The sequence below is a fragment of the Pyxicephalus adspersus genome, chromosome 8 (genome assembly GCF_032062135.1).
Source record: "Pyxicephalus adspersus chromosome 8, UCB_Pads_2.0, whole genome shotgun sequence".
Classification (NCBI taxonomy): domain Eukaryota; kingdom Metazoa; phylum Chordata; class Amphibia; order Anura; family Pyxicephalidae; genus Pyxicephalus; species Pyxicephalus adspersus.
Window position 1 is genome coordinate 23,654,625 of NC_092865.1, and position 11,881 is coordinate 23,666,505.

An 11,881-nucleotide genomic window follows, 5' to 3' on the forward strand; every position below is an offset into this window, starting at 1 on the left:
GGAACGAATTGTGAGCAGGCACTGGAAGTAAACTGAAAAAAAGTCACTTCCCTTTGCCTTTGCAGATCCATCAATCCATTTGGTGGTTTCCTGGATCGAGTCCCATGTCATCCTGGTATCCTCCTTCGGCCCATCATCTTCTTCATACGTCACCCGATCTTGCACAGTGCAGGCACGAGATTGAGTGATGTAGATGGACAAAAAAGAGTGTCAATCTCACTGTGGATGCATTGCATTGCACACGTGCATTGAATAAAAAGCTCCTTCTTCGCATCAGGCATGTGCAGAAGGAGCATGCAGAAGCCTCCCAGGATGTGTGATGTATGTATCCCAGGAAGCTATGCACTCCCATTCACTTAGAAAGGGGAGGGGTGTTCCCTTTTTAAAAAAAAAAAAAAAAAAAAAAAAAAAAGGTTTTAAAACCCCCTCCCAAAAAATAAGGTGATTTTTACCTTATATGAAAGGGTTTTCTTATAATGTAAGTTAAAAATTTGAGTTTAGGTCCGCTTTAAGGAAAGGCTAGGTGATGTCCCTTCAAAAAAATAAACTTACCTGCCTGTTCTCAACCTTATCTTCAATTCAAGCGCATGTGCAGCTCAGTGTACAATCTTGGTGTAACTGGCTGCCAGAAATAAACTCCTGTGAGCATGCGGATTTACATCATCCTGGCCAGGCCAATCAAGATGGCCAAAGTTCTGAAACCTGGAAAAGTGGCAAGGTGTAATTAAAAAATTGCATTCAGGCATGGTAAATTTATTTTAGTGAAAAAGGCACAGGTGATGATCCCACCTTCTTGCAATTTTTTTTACTATTTACATTTAGCTCCCCTCTAAACAGATTGAACTCCTAAAGGAAAAGAGGCTTTTCCTTATTTATTTTTTGAACTTTAAGTTAGCTTAGAAAGCATTGCAAAGCTGTATTCAATGACCTAAAACAGTGCAGTGTTTCTTTAAACTTTCTTATGATTTGGTAATCACCGGTAACACAGCTTTAATGTATGTTCAGACTGGCAGTGAGTTTAAGGTGCGGATAATGCTTCCTTGGGTGAGACACTACATCTCACCTATGGCAGTTCATAAAGAATGAATGGGATGGCTGTGAGCGGTCAGTGCTGTCTGTGGTCCACAGTAAAATGTGCAAACTTAGGATGCCTGACAACTTTTTTATTGCCCCACAACCCTCTAGCCCCATGTCCTAATAATGTATCACAGGGAGCATTGGAAAATCTTTTGTGTGGGTTCATAAACAAAAATAAAATCCTGACAGGTGATTTTCATCTTGTGTTCTAATTATTATTTGTTCTTCATCAAGGCTTATTGTGATTTTGTCTGTACCCTCTCTGGCTGTATCCCTGCCATCTTCTCTATGCAAATAGTTCCCATGAATTGCTCATTGTATTTCCCATCTGCAGGCTTCAGCTCATAGCAGCATGTGATCGGTGTGTCAGGCCTTCAGATTCCAGGCTGCCTATAACCTGAACTACATTTAGATAATCCATTCCTATTCCTGCATGTGCAGGGGAGCGCTCCTAATGTGAGCTGTCACCATGGTAACCATGCACCTTATGATTTCTAAAGAATGTTTACATAGCTTTAGGTCTCTTATCACTAATGTTTGCATCTATAAGTGAATATCATGATGTATCCTACTTGCTATTTGTAGAAATTGAGACACAGGAAAAATAAATAATGTCACTGTAGTATATTTAGTGGACAATATATTGTTCAAAATGCTACCTATGGACTAAGAGCAAGTAGTCGATATGATGGTCTTTTCTCTTGTTATGCACCTAAAACTTTCCTGTTCCCATAGCTTACAATGAGGGTATGATAATTATCAAAAATGACAGATATGATGTAGCAGTTTTTCCTTTTTTATCCCAACTCCAGGAAGAAGATTGGGTGAAGATGACAGCTCCCATGCCAAGGCAAGGACAGGTGAGTGCCAGTTAAAAATTGTAATAAGGCAGGTAAGGTAATTTTATTGCAGATGGGACATTATCTGTTCCTTTTGCAACAAAGGATCTGCTTGGTTCTTTTTTTTAATTTGAAGGTTTAATTATGATTTCAGGTAGCAACTCTGCTCCAAGCAATAGAGCCACTTTGGTGAGCTGGGCATCAAGGAAAATGATGTGTCTCTGGCTTCTTCTAGACTAGTTGGATATATCTTAGTAATCCTGACACTGGGTACAGTATTTGGATTTCAGAACTCAAAATACACTGGTGGACATGTGTCCAAGCATAAAGTATTAGAAACACAGTTAGTCTAACCCTGCATTGATTGTTGATTTCTATTTTTTTAATTTATTCAACATAAATGTTTAATGCTGATTGGAAATTCATGTATTATACTCTCACACAATATAAATTTTTTTGTAATTATACGAAATACAAAACAGTGAGTACGTTTTCACCCACTCAATGATGAATGAATGTACAAAAGCTACAAAATTTGGTAAAATGGAAAAGAAAATTAAATCTATAAAAAAGTTTCCATGATAACTTTGTATGTCTGTGAAAGTTTCATTTATCCAGGTCATTGTTTTGCTGCCTTACAAGTTTTTTTGCTTCATCATAAACATGAAGAGTACAGGATGATAATAAAGACATTATTCAAAAACTGCCTGGGGGAAAAAGTCACACATTCAGTTTTCACGGAAGAAAAAAGAACACATTTTATGCAGCATTATAAAAGGTCAAATGTTTCTTAGATATGTTGATTGTGACTAATATGGTCAGTTTATATAATAGTAGTTCATCATTTTCAAACATACTTGTTTTTGCAATCTTAAAGATGGTTCAGAGCTTTCTAAAAAACGTCATTAGGACTGATGATGAATTGATAAATGTCACACTTACCTCTTCCTCACTAAAGCGCAGATGCCTCTCTTCAGCGCATGCGGGCAGTTCTGAAGCTGGGCATGCCTCTGTTTCCAAGCTTTATCAGGCCCTGGCTATTTAGCTAGCTTACAGACTGCACTTAGTGTTTGTGAAACATGTCTTCCATGTGCTTTACCCCTAATTCTGTTGATCTACTTCCTGGTCACCTGGTGCTTAATTCAGTGTTTCCTCTGTCCAGCTCCTGCATTAACCCCTCGTTGCCCAATCTGTTTGTTCCCAGCCAACTTCCCTGTGCTGTTCTAGTGTTCCTGTCTGTCTGTGGATGTCCCTGGGCCACCCTTACCTCCAGTTGCTTCCAGTGTCTCCTGCGTTCCCTATGCCCGCAGTGGCCTCTGTGTCACTGGTGTCTGTCTCCTGGATCCCTGGCAACTGACCCCTGGAGTGTGACCTGACCTCTCTTGATTGTTGCCTGCCTCAACCCCTGCCTTCCTTGACTATCCTTCTGCTTTGTGATTTGGTACTGTGTTTTGCCCACCTTGGTGTGCGCAAGGACCACAACCTGGCAGTAACCAGCAACATCCCCACCATCAGAGGCTCTGGAGAAGACCTGGTTACTGCTTAGACATCTGTGCCTTCAACTTTTTCAACTTTAACAAGTCTAGTTGAATGCTAGTAATTACTACTTGTTATTTAAACTCTACATAAATTCAGAAACAGATTTGATTGATGGTTGATTCTATGTACTGTTCAAGTAGACTGCTCTCTGCTCCATGATCAGGAAAACTGACCCATTTATACCAGCCTTAGATGCAAAGCAGGCTTCCTCTCATTCAAACAAGTCTCTATAACAAGTAGTTATAAGTTTAAGTAGTTAAACACTGTAGTATTTTCTATTCATCATATTTAAAAAAATTGTGATCAGGTAGATAATGGTATTTTATTGCAGGAGGGACATCACCTGTCCATTCTGCAATAAAGGACCTGCCTGTTCACAGTTTCTAGGTGTAAAGGTTTAGTTCCACTTGTGACACTAGTGTGTTGTTCAATGTTCTACTTGACAGAGAGGAATCTGTAACTGAGAACCTGCAAACAAGCATCTCCCTGTTTCTGCATCTCTTCTATTGCTTTATAAATATGACTCCTCCTGGCATCAGATCACTAATTATAAGGGGGTCAAATCTGACATAGGAAAGCAAAGATGTACCTGTCCACCATGGCATGGTAAGACAATAATGGGAAAACATACTTGCAAGTAGTCCTCCATCACTTGCCCTCTGTCTTTACAGCTTCCACAGTTCAGTTCACTGTAACATAAAACAAAAATAATCTATGAGCTAGAAATAATTCATATTTTATATTTCTATATAATATATATATATATATATATATATATATATAATTATTTTTTATATTGTATTTCTACTACTGCCTAATTATTATTTTGCCATTGTCTTGTACACTTGTACATGGCACACTTTAAAAAAGGCAGTTGATACACAATAACAACATTTTCTTAATCTAAATAATTCCCAGAAAATCATTTTGTATTTAAGAACAATCATTCCATACATGGATCATAGTACATGCTTTCTGTCTACATTCTAAGCTCAAGGACAGCCTGTGCTGCTGTATTTATCTCAGCCAGACTGGTAACAAATTAGGAATAGGCACTTGAACAACAGATTAAATTAGAACAGTTCACGCATTTTCTAAATACTTTACAAAGAGTCCTAAGAGATAGCTTTTCATTAACTGAGCGATCAGCGAATATATGCGAAAAGTCAGAGTAAGCATTGTCCTCCTTGGACATGTGTCTATGATATATTTATTCACAGGACATTTAAACCAGAAGGATTATAATTTTGGATTTTAAAAGAAAATCTTGAGCAAAATAGTTGGTTTAAGTGTTTGGGTTTAGGCTTTCAAGTATTAATGTATTACAATATAGTATGTGTATCACAAGGTATAGATTAATATTATTTTGTATTTATATAGTGCCAACATAATATGCAGCTCTTTCCAAAGTCCATAGTCATGTCACAGTGTGTAAAAGAGAGATATGAGGTACTTTTTGTATTGAAGATACCTGGGGCATTATAAGAAAAAGGTATGAGAAGTTACATGGAATACAGGTGTATGTGGCAATGAGGTCTGACATTGCATGTACCAGAAAGGCATGAGACACTACATATAAAGGAGAGATATCAGGCACTAAATAAACCAGAGAAGCATGAGGCACTCTGTGTAATAAAAAATGCAGGACTCCTGAACTGCCAGAGACACAATGATGATGGTGCTAGAGAGAAAAATTAGTTGACAAACGTTTTTATGCTGCAAACCTATAAAAATATTGTGCCATAAAGTTACATAAAGTACCACAACCACAAAGTTTTTCTAGGATGTGGAATAAATGACATCAGGGTGACATCACTCCTCCATAATGTAGGACATAGTTTATTGTAGAATGAAGAGGATAGAATCTCAATGGTATCATGAAGAAAGAGCTGTGTGTGCCAAAGTACAGATATTATTTGTCTCTCTACCTGCATAATAACTTTGATGTGTGCTGGAAATCAGTGACTTCTGAAAATGTAACTCTAATGGATTATCTAGATAATATTTTACTGGTATAAAATTTACAATTTTACAATATTTACAATTTGTATATTTTTGTATATATTTGTCACATAAATGCTACTTCAGCTTTTATTTATCAATATGCCCAGAAAGGAAACTAGTGTCCTGAAATCTTGTGTTTTGCAGTTTCTCACTAAATGTTCTGGCTTTGGTTTTATCTTTAACACCTATGTATTTTTTTCCAGAGTGTCACAATACAATATTTTTGCCAGAGAAGATTATCAAACTAATATAATAATTGTGTGTTGTTGCACATAATGATACCACACATTCCACCCACCCTTGTGTGAATCAGCTGCTCAATGTGCTATGATAGTGGTGTTCCCTCTCAGCATTGGAACAAAGTAGACAGTCAGTATTCTCAGTGTGAAGTCCCCCTATCATTTTCAAAGCAGATTGCAGTGACCTCCACTTGGTGCCATTCCTGGCGGCACTGTGCTGGAGTCTCAGTTGGGTGTGATGAGGACACAGGCACAGGAGGAGCATGATTAAAGAACCAAGGGCACATCTTGTGCATGTCTGCAATTGTAAGGCGGAAACTAAACAATCCCAGCTTATTTCTGACCCAGTTTTGCAATCCATAAAATGAAGGAAAGCAGGGAAAGTACTTAGTTTAATAACAACATTTACCGTGACCTTTAATTGTAATGACTGCAGTTGTTTTCGTTTCTACCAAAATCTTTTTCATAAATATGTGTTATTTAAAGTGCATGTGCATGGTAGAGCAACAGGTTTATTGCAATTTCTGTTCCTCCTGCAGAACATGTTCACATAGAAATGACTTGTTACATGACCTGGTACACGTGACTCACTCCATGACAGTGCTGGTACCTAGTGAATGGCTCAGATTGGTCCAGTGGTGTCACAAAGGTTGCCTTAACACACAATTGGGTCCTGGTCAAATAGGTCTACTAGATTGTAAGCTCTTCGGGGCAGGGTCCTCTCCTCCTGTATCACTGTCTGTATTAGTCTGTCATTTGCAATCCTTATTTAATGTACAGCGCTGCATAATATGTTGGCGCTATATAAATCCTGTTTATTAATAATAATAATAATAATAATAATAATAGGACATGGGGCCAAACATGCACCGCATTCCAGCTCCCTGCATCCCCATCATTCTGTCAGCTGGAGCTCTGGAAAAGGAAGGGTTCCTATCGAGTGCTGTCACAAAGAACATCAAAAAGCAAAATGGAGCTCTGTTCCAACACTAAGTGGGGGGGGTGGGGGGCAAAATACAAACCAATCTAGCCCCCTGAATCCCTTGCCATTCTGTCAACTGGGGTCCTGGAGAAGGTGCATGCCCTAGACATACTCATAGAGAAATTATCAACTATTTCCAGGCATGTGAGTCACTCCAGTGCTGATGTCTGGTGATTGTCCCAAATTGCTGTCACAAGGAATGTTTTAACACCTGGTCAAATAGGAAGTGAGGTCCAACAACCACAAAATTTCTGCTCCCTGCACCCCCGTCAATCTGCCTCCTGAGAAGCAGGGCCCTTGCCATTTGCAGTTTCCCACCCCTAAAACTGGCCTTGGCTGTCACATAGGCTGTCACTTGTGCTTTAACCTAAAATATGAGTAAAGAATCTTTCTTGACCTCCATGCTGATATGGAACAATGAAAAGGGAATAGGTAAGTACATGGTGCTGTAGATAGGGTCAACATGGTAGGCCTACTGACAAAGTTGTCTACAAATGAATTCATGTTGTGCAAACTTGTTCTATTATTCTAACTAATGATGTAATAATTATTTGCATCTGACCAAATAAAATGAATTTTTAATGATAAGGGTGTGTTCACACACAGACATTTATTGGCTCCTTAGGCTGGTACCGAAGACAAATATTTTGGTTTCCTTGTTTGGTGCAAAAGGTAATTTGCATACTTACAATTTTTCTTAAACTGAAGACAAATTTGTAATTTTATGCTTATAATTTTAATGTGCATGAAAAGTAATATTTCACACTAGAGTTCTCAATAAATGTATTTTTGGTTATTACTTACAAAAAACATGAGGGCTGCCGTTCCTGTCTTTTTTTTATTTGCTAGTTATTTGGTATTGTCTGGTTTTAATTCTTTTGAGTTACTGAATTTCAATGGAGAATATACAGAGGGACATGTGGCCACATATAAGTTTTCTGAGATCAACTATGCAGCCACAACAAGGAAAAGGAACAATTCGACTGGAAGTCCCTAAAGATTGTTGAAGGTTCTTTGTTTCAGGCAAGTATACATTTGATGTGGGGAGGTTGGTTATTTTATTTTATTGTATTGTGGAAGGCAAAACACAATACCTGTACTTCTTGTAGTTATCTTTTAAAGAACATCATTGTGTAATATTTAAAATTATGTAACTAATAGGTAATTAATTTGAAATATATAGTAAATAATAAAAGTGGCAAGCTTGCTTTTGCAGCACTAGCCTCCCAGATTTGAATCTTGGCCAGGACATTTGCATGCAGGTTTATGTTCATCCCTTGTTTGTGTAAGATTTCTCCAGGTACCACATTTTTCCTCCACATCTCAAAAACATGCAGTTCAGTAAACTGACTTCCCCCCTAGAAATTGGCCCGGATTGGTTTCATGATATATGACCACGGTATGGATATTAGATTGTGACTATGGACTGTAAAGCATTGTATAATATGTTGACGCTCAAGATAATAATTTATATAAAATAACAATAATTTTATAAATAAATAACAATATTTTGTGTTTCATTACTACTAAAGCAATACTAATTAGACCTAAATGCAGTACTAGGCATGTCTCTAACCCAAAAACTTTTTTATTAGTCCTATTCAGAATTTTTCCCATTTACCCAGAAATAATTTTATGTATTGTGGCATATTTTCCACCCTCATATATCCTCTTTTCCCTATAGGCAAGGTGCAGGCTTTGATGACATCCTATACTACCTCTTTTGTCAGCGGTCTCTGCCCAATCTTCTGGCCAACTGAAGATGATGATATCACGATTGAGCCATAGGGAAAACTAATGTGATGGGCTGACAACACTGCAGATGCCAGGACAGGAAATTAAGATCCCATAGGAAGACTGGCAGGAAGGGGGGACATAAAATGATAGATAAAGCAACTGTATCACAATAGTTTCTACTTTGGGTAAATGTTGTACTTATCAGGAGTTCCACTTTAATATATTAGTTTTCTTTGCAGATGCACTGGTTTGATTGGTATAGGGGTTCTGATGTCACCATGTTATTCTCAGTTGACATGTTACAGGCAAGTAGTACCAGCTCAGAGTAGAGCTTATCTCAGAGTGGGTGGTGCAGAGGGTGAGCAGCTGGGTGAGAAACAAGATCTTCTTGTTCCCAACTGCGGATTTAAAGGGAAGAGCACAAAGAAAGCTTGGAATTAGAACAAATTCCAGTGAGTAGAAAAAAAATGTTTATTGTTCTGTAAGAACTCCCTGTACAGCTCATGTTTGTGACCTGATTGTTATATTATTCTTACTCGGCTTCCCTTTTATTTTGTTTTCATCTTTTTTCACCAACTTTTGTCAACCTTGATCTCCTCATATCACCTGATGTTCTTAGAAAATGTGCTGACCTTCTTTCTTGTTTTTTCATGTGATGGATATTTTACAAACATACTTTGTATCACTGAAAAAACACTTTGAGCTCCAATTAAACAACTTGTTAATGGTGAAATAATGTCATCTGTCTTCTACAGTCATTTCTTTTCTTCCTAATACCATTGGTATAGCTTTGTTTTAGGTCAGAAGGTAAAAATCTGCAGCAGGGGCTGATTTCTGTCGAGAACTATTTAGCCAACTGGGGAGCAGTTGACTAGCACGAGCACTTAAATCTTTTTAATGCAGACTATAAAAATTATGAGAAAGAAAGCTGACAAATTATCAAAGAGATAGGAAATAAAAGATGACACAAGATGAACAAGATTATAGGGAGTATTTAGTAAATCTGACATTCAGCAAAAATTGTTTGGTGGAGAATATTCATTAAAGAACATGAACCTGCAAGATTCTCTGTCCCAAAATATTTGGTGAAAGTCAGATATACTGCATTATAATTAGACAGTTAAAAGATAGGAAATAGAAAGAAGGAAAAACTGCAAAGCAATATGGAGAAGATATGGACGAGAAAAGTAGACTGAACAGCCAAAATAGTCTTACTAAACATTTGTTAATCACAAATGTAATTAAAGAGAGATCACATGACTGTTCTCAGTTTAACAAACCCTTGTTTGACTTTCAAGACAGAACAGAATTTGTTTACACAAGGTTTATACAATGAACTGAATTGTCTGCAGCTACTAATCTGGTTTAGACATTTACTTTTTAATAACTTGATTCTTAAAGTTACGGTTTATTTGGTGACAATGGACAGTAAAGATATCTCTTATATAAAGTGTACCTGTAATAGAGGAGCAAACAACATGATGCAATGGTAAGAGAAGAAAGCAGGGAGGGTAAGCAGGGAAGAGACAAGGTAGTAAATGTTTTCCCAGTTATGGAGTTTTGTAATATTTTTAAGAATACTAATGTTAGGCCCCACATCCTACAATTTTTAAACCTCTTATCATGTGTCATTAAGCTCTGAACTTGCTACTTTAAAGTATTGGTCTTATGTTGATTGGCAGACTGTAACACCAGGCTCTTCTATTATTTAATCCTGGGGTTGCCAGTGCTCCACGTTTGCAACTCCAGAGCAGCAAATGGAGAAAGGTCGGAGAAAATTGAGTCAGCAACAGAAAATCGAGAACCTAAATGAACCCTGGGAATCAGCAAACACTACACTGATCACTGATCACATCTGAAGGAAGCTTTATGCAAGTTCTGGCCAATTAGTGGTCAAGGTACAGGACCAAGTGGAGTTAAACAGCCCACTGAGCAGATAAAAAAAAGAGCTTTACTGAATGGTAGGTAAGTCACTGTAAGTGGCTGCTAACAGTGGCTGCAGCGTGCAGTAAAAAAAATGGTCATGGCATCAATGGCACAGTTATTTGCACAGTTACATACCAAGATAATAGGCTGTCATATGCCCCCACATTCATTTTTCTATTTCATGTGGAAGGGGGCAAGCCAGGAACTTCTCAGCACCCCCTCGTATAGCACAGCATACTGGGTGCAGTGGGCAAAAACTAAAAACATAATGCACCTTGAAATTGCTGGGCAACTGGAATTAAAAATGCCCTTGTGCTGGTGGCCAGTTAAAAAAAACATCAAAATGTGCTACAGTGAGTGGGTGCAGAAAATACCTGGATGTTGGGGATCAATGGGAAAAGAAAGTGTTCCACCTTTAGTGATCACCGTCAGTAGAAGGTAGAAGAGGTCAGAGGTCAGTGAGAGTAGAAATGCTCCTCCATTTGTGTTCAAAAAAAGAAAGAATGTGCCAGTACTGGTCATCAGTGTAAGGACTCTAATTGTCCTAGAGTCGGGGGGAAGTAAAAGTATCCTGGATTTGGTTGTCAGTATGAGGGATAAATTACTTAATGTCAGTGGTGAGAACATTCTAAACAATTTTAACTGCTACTAATACAGATCATGTACTTGGACAAATAAAATTCATATTTAATACAGGGACTGTAGAAAACAATCAAAAAAAGCTGAAACTCACAAGGAATTAAATCTAGTTTGCCACTGTATATTTATATGGTATCTATGGTTTTCTACATAAAGTGAACTGGGTGATAGCGAATAAAGCAAAAAGAAAGAGGTTTTAGGCCTAGGTTTTATTGCAAGTAGCTGATCGCTGGATCAGAAGATTGTAGCTGTGCAGCCAAAGAGGCTGTGTATGTTTGAGACCCGCCTGGATAACGTGGAGGAGTTATATTAGAAAATTAGTAAATATATTTTTAGGCAATAATACAATATCTAGGGATATAAGTGCAAGTTCTTACCCAGGAGGTATAAAAAACTTTGAGTCACGTACAGTTGTGCAAGGTGTAGCTGATTTCTGTGTTTGGCGAAATGCGTCGGGACATTCATAACCCACATAGGTCCTATTCTTTGTACCTATGATATACTGTATGGTGCTAGTACATCTATGTTTAGGATGAGTATCCCAACCTTGTGACAGTTAACAAGAGCTGGGATACATTTGAAACAATTGTATGTAATAATTATGTATGGATCAACAATGTACAAATACATAAATACTATTTTGCACTAAAACCTGGGCCTAAAACCTCTTTCTTTCTGCTTTATTCGCTATCACCCAGTTCACTACTAAATATACTAGAGATGGCTCAGCCTATTTGTTCAGGGAGGGGAGAACCAACCTCCATTTCAGTTATGTTTTCTACATAAACCCTAATTCAACAGGTAGAAAGATTTGAAGGAATTATTGTTCAGGTGAGAAGAGTGGGCATACACAGGGGACCTTAAACAGAATAACCAGAAGACTGGAACACTGGACTGAC

The 11,881-nt window shown here is 37.8% G+C and overlaps 1 long non-coding RNA gene across 1 annotated transcript; it reads right to left on the reverse strand.

Moving 5' to 3' along the window:
• Nucleotides 1-407: 407 nt before the first annotated feature.
• LOC140336205 (uncharacterized) lies at nucleotides 408-4,123 on the reverse strand. The gene is made up of 2 exons (XR_011921832.1): nucleotides 4,087-4,123; nucleotides 408-702 (listed from the first exon to the last, which is right to left on the reverse strand). It is a non-coding gene; the product is annotated as an uncharacterized lncRNA (long non-coding RNA).
• Between the last annotated feature and the right edge of the window lie 7,758 nt (nucleotides 4,124-11,881).